The sequence below is a fragment of the Monomorium pharaonis genome, chromosome 3 (genome assembly GCF_013373865.1).
Source record: "Monomorium pharaonis isolate MP-MQ-018 chromosome 3, ASM1337386v2, whole genome shotgun sequence".
Taxonomy (NCBI): domain Eukaryota; kingdom Metazoa; phylum Arthropoda; class Insecta; order Hymenoptera; family Formicidae; genus Monomorium; species Monomorium pharaonis.
In genome coordinates this window covers 26,716,923-26,732,908 of record NC_050469.1, presented here as the reverse complement: position 1 = coordinate 26,732,908, position 15,986 = coordinate 26,716,923, and the positions used below count along the sequence as shown (strand labels likewise).

At 38.0% G+C, this 15,986-nt stretch overlaps 1 protein-coding gene across 1 annotated transcript in view; it reads left to right on the top strand.

Annotated features, from left to right (window-relative positions):
* LOC105835896 overlaps positions 1-15,986 on the top strand; it is a 115,950-nt gene that overhangs the window by 39,092 nt on the left and 60,872 nt on the right. Inside the window, 1 exon segment of the mRNA XM_028193669.2 lies at positions 5,509-6,325. The gene's annotated coding sequence lies outside the window, so the exon portion shown is untranslated.

Here is a 15,986-nt window from a genome sequence, read left to right as displayed (position 1 = left end):
ATGATAATTAGAAATATCAATAAAGCGCAGTATGCACGTGTGATATCTAGATATTTATACTCAAAAGTTTAACAAGAATCTTTGCTGTCGCTTGATCAAATTTTAACGTGGACATAAATACAGGGTTGTCGCTTCGCCACAATTCGGAATCGAGTTCACAGCCAGTGAAATCTTCAGATCGAAAGCGATTATATTTATGCAAGGTGGAAATTTAAAAAAGAAAAGCATGAGAAGCGTGCTCGCTTAACTGTCGTCGTTATCTTATACTGCAGATCGTGCCGCTATTTTAGCTGTAATGCGGTGACTTTAAAATATCATCGCGGACCCAGCACCGTGTCACACTTCTCCTCGGGGTGACGTAAAGACGGACGATTAAAGCAATTTAATATTAGCCCATCGTTACCTTTTCTACTTCCGAGAAATCTGGTTTTTTTTTTTTGCGAATGCGAAGTAGATTCCTTTTATGCTGCATGTACTTCTTACTTTCCGCTAACTGCTTCCAGGCAGTAGGAATGAATTTATCTGTGTTTTATCGTGCGAACATCGAAGAATATTTCAAGTACGCCTATGGTTTTACCTTCTCTGCACGAGAGGCTCATTTTCTTGTTACAAATGTGAGGAAAATTTCTTTCGTGTGAGTTACTTTTCCTATTTTTTTTTGTAATTTTCTTTTTACGTACACGAAGATGCCTTTTCTATGGTGTGAACACTGGAAAGTGACTTAGTGAACACTTCCTAATTAGTATTTGCGCTCAATGAAGCTTCAAGAGGCGTCACTTCACTGAATTACTCGTTATCTTGACAATCTCCTTCGCTTAAAACTCGCGCTTTCCTTCTTAGAAATCTTCCTGATGGAGTTTCGGCGATGTTTTCCTCTCGTCCGTTTCACCTTTTCCTTTTTTTTGTATATTAAAAATAAATAATTCATGAATAGCATCGTTCTTTTTAGCGTAGAGAAATTTAGGATAATGATGGATCGTGCGGGAAGCTGCGCTATCGAAGCGATAATTGTGCGAGCTTTCGCGAAGTCGAAAACACAGATTTTGATATAAGTGAATTGAAATAAAATCATTTGTAGAAAGTGACCTTGTGTTACCAAATCTTAATAATAATATTTCTTATATCGAAGTCTAAGAGACAAAACAATCATTCAGAGCATTGATTCACTTTCTTCGATTATGTGCGTTTATATATTTTTTTATTCATTTCGTTATATATTTAATTTCAGGCTAGCTTGTTACAATTATTTCTATTAGCACCTTGCATTTTCGACAAATTTTGTTGTTATTTAATGTATAATGCGATACCTGGTCTATTTATAGTAAACGAAATGATGGAAGTTAAAGGAGAATGCCCTTTTCCGCGATCTAGGCTCAAACGAGAAAACGCTCGTTCTTGTCCTTTTGCACCTGCCCAAGAACCTAGCGCATCCTGAACATCCCGAGCAATTGACGATGCACTCGAGAAGGGGTCATCCTGTCGTTTTTCATGGGCAGATATGTGCACCGCTCCCTTCATCTCTTTCTTTTTCTTCTACCGCTCTTTCTCCTCTTACTCTTCCTCCCAAGTCCACTGACCGAGACTCGCCAATGCCGCGCTGTAAAGTCGTAGAAAAAGTCTCGATCGTAAAACCCGCCTCGCTTCCGCACTTCGCGATAGCTTCGCCGCTCGCGATTAGATTCGCGGCGGCGGCGGTGCAGCTTCACGGAAATCCGCGGCTGGACAATAGAAATTTCAGGAAATTCTTAATCCGATTGATAGGCGGTACGCGGAAGATTTTATCGAAGCTAATCGCGTAGCTGTGCGACGAAGCGATGTAGGATGAGAAAAGAATTCATACGTAGGTTGGAATTTCTTTGCCACGCACACAAAGAAACGACTCAACACCAGTGTCTTGTTAAAATTTTCTCTTATTGCTAAAAGTTGGCTATTGAAGATGAAGTGCATTTGCCGTGAGACACAAATTTATTTGCTGAAATTAAAAGCGAATTTCGACATGCAATAGCAAAGAAAGTGGTAGCTCTTCCTTAATATCTTACGCATGGGAAGTCGAGCGTTTGATTCGCAGCTGACAAACAACGGCGATAAAGTTTTGTATTATTGTATTACTCGTAAGTAGAATAGAATAAAAGTCGCAGTATTGTGAGATTTTTCATTCTTGTCTTGAAATAAGAAAATTTTATTTTATCAAAGGATTCGTCGAAGTTGAGTCCTCAAAATTAGGCGCTTCAAGATAAAAATAAATAAAAGATATATTTTGACAGTACACTTGAATTTCTTTCTATTAAAAAATTTATTCAGGAATTTGACATTTCCTTTAGGAAAAGTTCAAAGCATCAACGATATAATCTCGGCTAAGAGATCTAGTCTTACTACAAATATTATTCATATTATATTTCTATTGCTAAAAGAAAATAATGTGACTCAGCTAAACATTATTTGATTTTCTGTAGAATTTAATGGATAATAAAATGAGGTTTGATAGTAATGACATTAGCTATTTTAAAGATACACTTAGTGCTACGGCTGTATTTCAGTTTTATTGGCTAATTCTTTCTCTGGGTGCATACATTCCATCTTTTAATAGTAATCAACAAGATACTTGGACTTGTAAGTATCGAAGTCAGTTGTGTTTGAGAATTTTTGTATTCGCGATTTTTATATATGGCATATCTGAAATAATATTGTATAATATCATTATTTTTGCGCACGTAAATTTGCTCAAGTAAATTTAAACAGATGACGAAAGTACATCCTCCCGTCCCATGCATTACGTTACGTGTATTTGTAATATTCCAAGCTCGCAATTTGATCGGATACGATACGCGTTTACAACTACTTGCGCCTCTGTGATTAGATCTGAGGAGCCGACTTCGATTTTTCCCGCGCATAATCGCGAGTACAGAAAAGACCGCTGGATATGAACGATCTTTAATCCCGTACTTAACTCACGTTATTATTACGGTCATTTCGGCAGAATGATATAATCCCTCTCGTAATTCGCAACAGTACGTTAACGAAGCTCGAGCACATGTCGCGTTTGAACGCTGCCGTAATAAAGGATAATCAAGGTTTAAGAATGCATCTGTACGCGATGATTATAATCCTTGAGGAAGGGACGGGGAGAAAGCAACGAGAAGGGCTGCGCGTCTATCTCGCGTATCGCGACGAGGGGGAAAACGAATAAGTAAAGAGGCGAGAACGCGTAATGACGCGCGAGCGAGCGAGCAGGAGGAGCTGCGTCTGTGCCGTGCCCGAGCGAATGGGACGAGCGGATAGAAAATATGGCCATGATATTTACTAACTCGGCCTCCGCGTGAAAGTGTTCGCTCTTCGCTTTGTGCCCCTCCTCGTCGAAAGAACGCGCGCAAATGATCCTATGTAACGGGTGTCGCGATAAATCAATCGAGACAGTCAATTAGCATCTCGGAAAAGCGACAACAATATCAATAACATTTCCTTTTTAGAGAGGGATGCATTAATTATAGTTTTTAATATTTTATATTATTTTTATATTACATTTTATGTATTTAGCGTTTGTAATTCGTTTTGGAAGTTGTTTTAATGTTAAAGTATACTATAAAATTACATAATCGAGAAGAAAAGACTCAAAAAATGAAAAATTTTGGTTCTAGTCACTTCTGCTTGAAAACAATTTAGGTTTATTTTAATTTATTGGTGAATTGGTTCATTGAGCCCCATCTTTCAAAAATTCGTTTGATGAAAAAATTGTGACAATAACTGATAAGACTTACAAGGCTTGTTTTTTGTCGCTGCACTGCTGTACTGCAATAAGTTAGAATGAGAAAAAATATTTCTGTCTTATTCTAGCTTATTGCACCAGTGCAGCAGTGCAGCGACAAAGAACAGGCCTGCAGTTAATGCTGGTTTATGTTTTCATTTTTGATTATATAATTGTTTATGTATCTTCTGAGTAGGAGAAATTATTTGTCTTATCATTTGGAATATGAAAGACATATGAATATATAATTACATGTCATATTCATATAATATGATGTAATACTTATATGACATGCATAAACTCAGAAAAGGTGAACAATCTTTCATGAGCATACAGCAATAATCCCATAAGTTTCTATAAATCTTTTTTTTACGCACTGCTGCAGAGATATTTGTATTCATCTTTCATATTATATTTACTTATATAAAATTACACATTGAAGTTATATTATTATTTATATTTATATAATATATTTTTTAATGTTTTTATAAGTTCTTATTTTTTATTTATAAGTTCTTCTTTTAAATAGCCTGTTTTAAGATAATACACGATCATGTTAGAATTCAATAAAGATTTATTATATTACTTAAATTGTAATTTTATATTATATTAAATATTTTTCTTTAACTTATTAATGAATTTCATGTATTCATAAATATCAGAAAAAATGTTAGTAATATTAAAGAAGCATTCAATCACTTCAATAATCCTTAAGTTTCAATTTAGTTTTCAATAGTTACTAAAGTTTGCGTCGCGCGGCCTTAGTGCGGTGAATTTTATGTATGAGTTATTATATATTAGCGCTCCAGTTAGTTACCTAGCGGTAATTAGCATGAATAGTGATCTCAATATGAAAACAGGTCTAAGACCGGATAAACAATTTATTTCATAGAAACGTTTTCTTAAAGCGAATAAATTTAATTGGAAATGTAAGGAATAAACATTATGATTCAGTAAATATTAACTACATCGCATAAAATAGTTGTGATATGTAATAAATGATTTACTTAATAGATTTATATTTTACGAATAAATAAACATGCTTTCTTAATTTGAAAAATTTAATGCGTTTAGTTGTATGCAAATATAAACACAATTTATTTAAAAAATTAAAAAAATTTTATTTGTAGTACATTTTATTCACAGTGCAAATGCTTGATGGCTCAGTACTGTTTTTAAGTAGAATATGTCAATGGCGCAATCCTACTTACTTGCGAGCTTTCGGTGAGCTCTTTTGTTCACCTATTAGGTGCATCTTGTTCACGAGAAATTCGCCACCTCGTAATAATGAAGTCATTCCGTTCGCGTGCGAGGGCACGTCGTAATGCATGACAAATAAAAAAAAGTGTTTACTATTATATAAATAAAAAATTCTTTTTCTTTTCATAGAATACAATTATTTTGTTCAATAAATGTTTCTTTAAATTTAATAAATTATTTTTTTTAAACATTTACTTTTTATAAGTAACCTAGCTATTTATTATTTTTGTGAAATTGAAATTCGCTATTTTTTGAAGATATACTCATATAGTTAAACTTGGATTTTTTAAGATTTTTTAATTATGTATGACACATATAACACATGTGATCTACTTCAAGAAGACAGCAAATTTCAATTTAGGAAGATGTCGGAAGATTAAAACAGATCATAATGAACGTTTTTTTTTCTCTCTAGTACGATAAGTATCAAAGTGTGTCCCTATTATTTCTAGGTATGGTTGCGAATGAAATGTTAACAATCGGATTCTTTTTTTTTTTCGTTACAGATCAAGAGAATTCGAAATCGAGGTTCGAGCTGTCCCAGATCGGAGTGTCATTAGACCCAACAAATGCCGGAAATGATTATCGGTTTATCGGGGATCCGTGCGCGAACGGCGAGTGCCAAGAATTTGGTCAACGGAAACGATAAGCGCGCGCGGGCTATCATCGGAGGAGTACGAGTACGTTCCTCCGCGTTCCGGCACTTCGCTAAGAAGAAGGGCATCGTCGACGAGGAGAAGGGGGTCCGCGCGAGGTGGTACGGGCACCTTTCTCGCGCGCGCGGCGCTCACCGTGGAATGGCAAAAAAGAGAGGAGACCCTGTGACGTCACGCGACTCGCGCGGCGGTGCCGCTAGCCTCTCACTTGGTCGCCGACGTTCGGCCCGCTCGGTTCATCGTGCTCGTCGGCTCCGCGCGTTCGCCTCTCTCTCTCTCTCTCTTTCTCTATCTCTCCCACGCGATTCGCGATCGTTACCTCGATCTTTCACGTACGATTAACGATTTTTCGAGAGGAAGGAAGAAAGAAAAAAAAAAGAGAGGAGAAAGGAATAGAAGCAGTTTGACCCTCGACTCCGGCGCGACGACCGGCGTCGCCGCGTTTCAGGGGTCATTCGTACTCGAGCGCGAACGGGAGTGACATCAACGGGGACGCGGCGCGGTTGTGCGTTTGACGCGGTGACACGGATCCCCCCGGATAGACCGCGATAGTTCCGCATCGCGCTTGGTGGTGAAGAGTTTTGTTTTTTTTCTTTTTTTACTTCTTGATTTGTGCCACACGTCACTCTCTGGATATGATACCGGATGGATTAAGCCGGCATTGGGGGTAAGTGCCCTTTAAAGTTTTTTCTTCTGCTGCGCGACTGCGAATCCGGCATTCTAATCTCTTTCAACGTGAAATTGAAAATTTGTCATACTTCTAAAAGTAGGCCATACGTTGATAAATCTTGAAAATATTCAAATCTGACAATAATGTATGTATTTAAAATAATAATTTATGTTTGATTCAATTTATTGGTGGGGTCTCCCGATTTTAAAAAATTCTAAGCAGTGCCATTTTTTGCGCGTACCTTACTTCTAAAAAAATTAGCTAGAATATGCAGGTTTATTTCTTTATGATTATATATTTCGTATATTTTCTGAATATGAATAAATTATTTATGTCCGACTCCGTCTGAAATATAAAAGATGATTTAACAGTGTCTACTTATACATAATGCTTGTATGATTTATATATATTGTCTGAATAAACGTGTATTTCTTTAATATAAGTGTCTTTCGTGAAAAAAGTTTTTTGGGGAGGGAATAAGAATTTTTTTTTAATAGATGTGAGAAATTAAAAAAAATATTTGGAAATAAACAAAATTTGCTTCAAAGTTTCAGTAATTAGAAGATTTAAAAATAATTCGCGTTTGTGTTCTCCGATTGTGGATCGTTGCTTCTTGCAGTCATAGAATTGGAATTTTTGTATAGTTTCAATAATTCATAGACAAGGATCACAAGTTGTCTTTGTTGTTCTCGAATGTTTCTTTTCGGTGCGTCAATTATTGATTTCACGAAATTGATACTTCAGTATTTTCTATTTGACAAAATAATAACCGTTAATACGGCAAGTAGGAATGTAGAGCGGGGTTTATTATACTCTGGTGTGACCAGCACGGAACTTTTCGGAGGTGTGACCACAAAAGTTTAATATTTATTTAAAACTTTTGATTATTAGAATTTTTGAGTCAATATTAATATTATAAATTCAGTAATTAATGATTTTAATTGTGGATTTATTTATATTAATTTATTATGATAATCAAAATATAAAGTTTTTTTTAAATAAATTATATAAAATAATTAAACTAGAGTTTTAGTATTTGAAGTGGAAAATTTGTGAATAAAATTTACCGGTTTTTTATAAATTTAAACTTATTTTATGAAATAATTAAATGTCATAAAGCTATTATAAAAGAAACTCATAAAATTTTTATAACCGTTGACTGTCTTATTATCATTGCAAATGTTCCATTATAATAGCAGTGTCAGACTGAAGTAAATTGCTACTTGTCACAGTTGTCGTAATTTATTTCGGTCAACAATGACAACATTTTATGCAGCTGTTCTAATTGTGAAATCTTAGTGATCGAACTTCAAAGCATGAGAGATGAATCGCGAAATGAGCGTATACGTCGTAGCGTGCTCGACTTATTGTTAGTCTTGAAATGATTTTCGAATCTGCGATAAATTTCCTTTTTAAAAGTGTGTTGATAGAGATGTTACCTGCAAATAATAAAATCTGACAGGCGTAAGAACTATTATTTCCAATTATCCTGATTACCAATTCCAATTATGAGAATTTTCATTATTAAGCGTTTAATTACCCGAACTATATTTATCTTGTAATCTTTTCAAATAATTTTAGATTGCATTACCATTTTATATCATATGTATATTATATTTAAATATTTAAGTATATAATATATGTTATGTCATCTTTTGATGGAGTCTTTAAATGGATTTTAGTTGTAGTCAGACATAAATAATTTCTAGTATTAAAAAAATATATAAACAATTATATAATCATGGCAATGGAAAGATAACTCGCATTAATATATATATATAATAATATATATATAAATTTTTGGAAGATGGGATTTTCTCATTATAAACCATTGCATTAATAAATCGAAACAAACATAAATTATTATTAAATAAAAGTGACTTAAATTATGTACATTTATTTTTGGATTTAGAATATATACAATTTTTTTGCAAATAAAAAATTAGCAAGGTGGCTGAAGTTGGATAGGATTTTGCGATGTTAGGATTACATGTTAGTTTTGTTAATTAAGATTACTTTATAAGTTATTTTTTATCAGGATTGAGTACAATAATTGTCTCTTCATAAAGAAACGAGGGATGATGAGAGATACCGTAAGTGCACCGTGATTTTTCTCGAAATGACCAATGGTGCATCTCACGTGCGCGAGAAAGCGACGAAACTCCACGATTGGACTTGGTAAATGAACTCGTAAATAAACTTTCAGTACAGTCGTTAAATTTGTGGGTCATTATTTTTCTTCGACGATTATCATCCGGTTCATCCGGCTTCCGCCTGTCCTTGTTACAGTTCATAACGCATATCAAGACTTTGTCGTAAATTTATTTACGGCTAATTACAGTGCATTAGCTTCTTTGTTAGTTCTAATTCTCGCTCTTAGTAATCGAGATTTCTGAAGGTTTCATCACAAAAGCTACGAGTAATAATTGTCTTGTTTTTTTTTTCTGTTCGACATTCAACTGTAATGTGATTGTTTCCTTGTAGATATTCTTTTTTTTTAGTGTAAGATTGATTCGAGCGAGCAATAAGAGCGAGCAGTAAGACATTCTTGTTTAATGTTTAAAATTTACATTACGAGTTGAGAGTTTATTTCAATTTTACAAAATCCAGGAAATTTTGTTTAGCAAAAAGAAATATGAATAATTTGCTCACAAATATCTTATCATAAAAATCGCAAAAAAAACGTCCCAACATGTTATTCGCGACTTTCGTTATTTCATAATATCTCTCACGAGTTCGTAATCTTTAGTTTAATTGTGTTACACGAATTGAGAATGCGACTGTAAGAGTTAAACACATACCATCGGTATAATGTATTCTACTCTGTCATGCACGATGGAGTCGTGACTTTCTGAAAAAAATCGCGCGCTCCAAGGGGATTGGCCTTTCAAGGTGGTCGCGTGAGACGAATATGCGTAGGCCTGAAATAAATCGTCGCGAGTTATCCGCTTCGAAATATATCAAACGCGGGCGTGTACCCGGCCAGTGTCTGTCATCTCGGGACCGGGGATTACGGAACCGCGCGAACGGCCACGCTGAGAAACGTAATTGAAAACGCCCGTACGCTTTTTATTACCACGACGTATGTAGATAATCGTCGAACCCGCGCGGTGGCATCGCGAGAACATTTATGCAAGCCTTTAAAGAGCGCGAATGCCCGCGGGATACCCCCGCGAATATCTCGCAATCGCCTTTTCAACGGCGAATATAGCAGCCGGTATAGGCTAGTAGAAGTATCTAGTATATGTCCAGTTCCAGTAAACATCCTGACTTTCCTCTGCCGACGCGCCGCGCGCCGTCAAGACCGGACCAACCTCCGTGCTCGAGGTTCGTGATACGAATAAATTTCTCATGGAATATAGAGCCCACGGATTCTAAGCCTTGTTCCAGGAAACGTGATCACGTGTATGGCACATAGATATGGTATATAGGCTCAATAATGTTCAGAAACACGGACGGACGCTGCGCGTATTAACTGTGGATTCACGTTGCTCGACCGTGCACCTCTTTTTTGCAACGTGATGTATATAATTATCGCAGACAGACTAGACGAGATAAACATCGGCGAGGTTCGTCTAAAGTTCTTCTTCTTCCTGTGCACGTGTAATTTTTTTCTTTCTTGCTCAGCTGACGGTAATGATATATCGATGTAAAAGCGCGATTTTTGTGGGAGGGTATTTTCATTACATTTATCTTACACTAAATAGACATTTAACCTTTTCGGCTGCGACACACGAAAAGGTTTTTTTTTTATCATTGACAAACAAGGACTAGACTATAATTATGATATGCCATCTCGATTTATCATTTCCATGTTAAAATCGGCATAAAATACGGTGTGATAAATTGGCGAAAAGAAATTGTTTATTTTCAGATACATATATGTTAGGAATGAGTTTCGCATGTACATCTTCCAATAAGATTTTAATGCATTTTTCAATACATTTACGTAAGAAATATTCATCCTGGGGAAAAAAAACAAGCGACTTTGTTGTATAAATTAGCATAAGAAAATGATATATGTATGATATTTATAACGTATTTACATTATTGTTACGTAAGTCTTCTAGCGTTTCGATTTTCGGCGGAACTTTACACTCGCGCATTGAGAGCCGATTGCGTTTTTCATCGTTCACAGTCGCACGATTATTGTATTACAGTTACGGGTCAGAGCCCGGGTGTAACCAACAGGGCGGGCATATAATTTAGAATGTTTCGTCGAGAATAAGATGGTCGTTCTTGGCCGATCGCGAGCGGCGGATTGTCGCCGGCAATACCGATTCGCACGAACGACAGAGATTATATACAGACCGCGGCGTTGTGCTGTGCTCCGTTCTTATTTATTGAATCGGAACGCTCTCGTGGAGCGGAGTCCGCGCGCGCGCGATCGATCGAGCGCGGCGGGAACAGGAACAAAAAGGAGTGTCGATATAGATTTGCATCGAAAGAGAGAGAGAGAGGAGAGAGACTTCTTTTCTCGCGGTGCGCGCTCGCGCGACATCGAGCGATTTATTATCCGCGCGGCGGCGCGGACGATCATTAGACGTCCGTTTCTCCTTGTCTTCGGGGGGGGAAGCTCATTAGTCCTCCCGCGGGTGCGAGGTACGGTGCGCGATATACCCTCGCGACGCAGCCGATTGCGATTAATAAACGATGCTGGATTACGCAGCAGATCGTTGGATTAATAAGCGTACGTTGACCGGAACGTAGGCAGCACACGGCCGGCAGCTTCGCGCAAACGCGCTTGATTTCTCTCGCGAAGGCGTCGGAGTGACGAGCAACTTACCTGGCGCGATCACACAAAACCTTGCACTTTAGCGGCTATTAATTTGACGTGTGGGCATCTGCTGTTCCGGAGCTCATCATCTCTTTCACTTATCCCTGAAAGTACCGTGTATAATTAAACGTTGGATAGTACAGACTGTCTATATACTGTCTATAATCTTTAATTTTCATATAATTGAATATATAAAGTATAATTATATATACTGTATGTATATACAAATAGGGAGAAGAGACAGCTGGTTTTCACATATTTTTTTAAATAACGGATCGTTTGACATTGATTTGACGTTAGTTTACCCCTGACGGAAATGTCGATGCACATTTACCTTACGCTTGCTTTCAGCGTAATTTGTGAAAAAAAAAAACCAAGAATTTTCTCTTCGGAATTGTTGAAACCGAAAGAGAGTAAATAAATTACAAATCCTTTGTTTAATTTTTCACGGGCTTTTATCAAAAATTTGAAACTTTATTGTAAAGATATACAATGTTGAGAACTAGAAAGTTGCATTGAATGCTAATCACTCGCGACGTTTGCATTAAATCGACTAAAAATTGACAAAGATACGTTTGTGCACGTAGGATTTTGTAACTTTACTCAAATTTCACATGTCCATGAGTATCTTTACTTAACATTTTCGTCCACGTCTCACGGCTGAAGCTAAATTCCGACTATATACGGGTGCGCTCGCGAATGTTTAGCGGGAATAATAGGCGAGGGCCTCACGTCTTTGTGAAAGCGAACCGGATCTCGTTAGTAATTCGCGTTTTACGCCCGCGAGGTGATGTATCGTTCAGGAATATCACTTGACTGCCGGCGAATGTGTATAACACCGGTACGGTACCGTCCGTGGATGGAGAGCCCTTCGTTCTGTATGTTAATGCGTTACACGAATAAACCGAGGGAAGCCGATACTGTGTTTAAACATCGAGCTTCTCTTAAGTCCAGGCTTCGCCTGGATGTTGTGGCGTATATACAGACAGACGTCGTCGTATTTATAGTTGTCGTCAGCGATAATCAACGGAAATAATCTCGTGGGGGGTCGGCACAGTGATGTCAACGTCATCGACTTGTGACGCAATTGCAATCTTACGCTCGTTAATTGCGCGTATCAATAAGTGAAAGAGACGCGAATCGCCGCTGAGACGTCGTAAATGCAAATCCAAAGCTTTTATTTCCGTTGCGGAAAAATATCGCATTTGAATATCACTGATGGGTTTGATGGGAATGAAACTGGCATGCGTAGACATTAACCTATCAATCTCCTGAAACGTAATTGCTTTATTAGAATCAAATCATCGACATTGACGGACGAATACGTAATAATTACTTGCGTAATTCCTGACGCGCGGATTATTTTTGATTCGTCATCATTTTCTATCAGTGTAATTTAATTGTGAGATACATAAATTATTAGTTAACTTAAAATTCGATGCAATCGACTAAATTAGTCTAAATCTGTGCAATATATATACAAGTATAACGGAAATACGTATAATTATATCGGAAATATGTATAACGGAATATGATCGAGTGCAAATTAAATTGCCATTGATATTGATGCGTATGCCGTTACAATGTAGACAAAATTATACCGTCATCTATGCAGGTAAATTGAAGCCGATCCCTCTTCCGCTATACAATCCATGACGAGCAACCGCGAATCTTATCTCATCGTTTTCTCTTGAGTCTCTTCAGTCCCGGCCACAAAATGGAACCGAGAAGGAAAAAAAAAATAAAAGCGCCAGCAAAAATTATTATGAATCTTGCGAAATAAAAGTGACACGGCGCGGACGTGGACCGCGATGAGTAAGGGTAGGATTTCTAGCCGATCTTATTACTATTGATCATTTCATCTCGCATCACGTGCTTTCATAATCGAACATATGATAGCATTTTCTTGATCGGTCAACGGGAATTTTACTTTTCTTTTCTTTATCAAATTAATATCTTTGGATATTAATTTTTGCAGCGTTAATCATTTTCCTTTTGTTTAATAAGAAATGGATATTATTTTTTGTGTTAATTTAATAATAATATATACGGTTTAGAGATTGTGAACCATTTGAGCATGAATCAAATCGAATCAAATCAAATAAGAATCTCTATGATTTCGAATCTAAGTGGCTCGAATACGAATCACATATACATTGACAACCTTATATCAATCATATTTAAAATGGCTTATCATGTAATCAATATTATTTTTCTTACAATATATATGTATCTTTTGATATGATTTATTTTTATATTAATATGCAACCTAATGGTAGTTATGTTGTTATGTATCAACAATTTGATTCCATTTAATTCGATTCGATTCGGCGTCAAGAAAGACAACACCCAGATTCGCACATCTCTGATATAATTAAAATGGAGAGACGTCAAAGCACGTTTCGACATAAGTGAGGCGCGTGGAAAGCATGAGAGTAATTTTTTAAAATCCGGAAGTCAAATGCGTGAATTTTCGTAACGAGATGGCGGCTGCAGCGAAAACGAAAGCCTCGCCACGGCCACTTGTTCACGAAAATTGCGATTTCTGCCGCGATTGACGCGGTTACTTCTTCGGGAGCGTAATATGTAATTATTACGACGTTTCACTTGGCGTTTCGCCGGTGTGTCCGCACTCGTATCCGTCGGTGAAAACACCGATGGCGATCGGCGACCCGCCCTGGATCCGTATATTTTTCAAGCGCGGCCAACTTTCGTATATGAATTTCAGTCGTTTAAATACTGATCGTGAAATGGAACGACCGTGACGGCGCCATTCGGTCCCCTTCATAATTTCTCCGTCCGATCCTGCCCCCCCCCTCAAATTATCTCGCTAGTTCTGGAAATTGATACGACTTCCAAGTCGTCGCGCCGGGAACACTGCCTCCGCGCTCGTTCGGTTATTTATTTTACGGTTAGTTATATATTAAACTCATTTAATATATTTACGACACGGGGTGGAGGTTCGTAGGACAATTTAAACACGCACGAGAATAGATTTTATCTCCCCGCTTACTTTGTGCTACACTCCCGTAATATCTTTATTCTCTCGCATGTTCCGCGGATACGATTTTAGGACGCCATCTAAAACGTAGGTGACAGTGGTGGCCGGGGTGAGGGCCGGGCTATCCGGTCTCAGGGTTAACGATCCTGCCGGGATGATATCGCTATACGGAACGGATGCGCATAAATGTCTAACCGTACGGGCGAAACGAGCGGATCTCGGCTCTCAGGCTAATAAAAATTCAGATGGGGGGAAGGGGAACATCTTGCCATCTCGCTATCTCGCCCGTCACCCGGTGGTGGTGGTGCGTGCATCTCGGTGCACTTTCGATCGAGGTTAAAAACACTTTCGCCGCGGTCGAAATTAAGGAGCACGCGCGTGCAAACTGCGCGTGCCGTGTCGGCATTAACTCGATTGGCTCGCCCGAACACTGGTAGCATGAGAACGACGGCGGCGAAAGACAATCGTGAAAGCATCCCGGGAAGAGACGACCTCCCTTCGATTGTCTCCCGTAGAAAGTAAACACGAAACGGAGGTAAGAGCGCGCCTCTTCACGAATTCACCGACCCCTCATTATCCCTTCGTCTCGCGCTCACGCGCGCTCACGCGCGCGCGCGCCCGCGCCCGTCACGGTTCACACCGGAATTCGTGAATTAAGTTTTGTTTTCGCGCTCGGCTGCCCCGACGTGATGGACAAGACTTTTGTGACGGATTCAGGCTGAATTTGTGGCCGGAAACACTCGCGACACACAGCCACCGCCGAAAATTGGGCCGTTTCCGGATCCGACTTTCTCCGACATATATTTGCTCGAACGGTAGTCTAACAGCTTTCAAAAATAAAAGATAAATATATTTTTCTAATTCTTTATATTTTCTCTGTTATATTTGATTATAATTATCGTGGTATTTATTGATTATAACTATTCAGTATCTGGTGTGTTTGGTTTTAATTAATCATAGATTAATTTAATCACAAAAGATAGTAGAATCTTCTTAGGAATATAGAGTTTTAACGGGTAAAATTTAGTATTTGTTAAACATCAATTAAAATAATTATCGCTCATACTACTTTTTCATGGTATAATAGTGTAGGTTTCCGATAAGACATTTTTTACGACCCCTTTTATTTTCTATAAAATTAATTACACTGACATTCTCAACTGTTGCCAAAGTAATTTGAATGCACGACTACGTCGATTAAAAACATATAAATGTCACTTTTCGCTCATTTTGAAGAAACACGAAGAATCTTCAAGCAATTCTTATTTTTTATTATCCTCGAAATAAACGTGTGGGTTGGATGCTTCGAGCATCAAGCACGTGTGGCCGTCGAGGTCTTTTGTCTCGAGTCTTTTTTTTCTTCCCGTTTCTCTCCGCACTTGAATTTCTCCTTCGTTCTCTCTCTCTCTCTCTCTCTTTTTTTTCCACGGTCATTCCGGCCATAAAAATGAAAATTTTCGGTACGCGTCACGAACGAACGGCGAATGGCGATCGAAGAGCATCAAAGCGCCGACAGAAACAGGTTTCCAAAGATGCGAGGATGCGTGATGCATCCGCTGTACACACGTCGCTACAATCGCAACCATCAGTCACGAGGTTGTAGGTAGTAGAGGAGGAAAGGGGAGAGTAGACTATACAAAAATCGGAGTGACTTCTGTGGCCGGAGTCTGACCCTGCGTCTGTGATCACGTACGACTGTGCTTTACCCCGTGCATTATTCCATCTTATCTCGCACGTCGAGAGCACTTTGCGGCATTCGGTGTTCAGTGAAACGCACCATTAAAATGCATCCTTCGGACAGAAGGTTGCGTACGGCGACTGAAATCCGATCTCGAATTTTTGTTTGATTCATAATCGCGATAATGATGTTAATATCACAA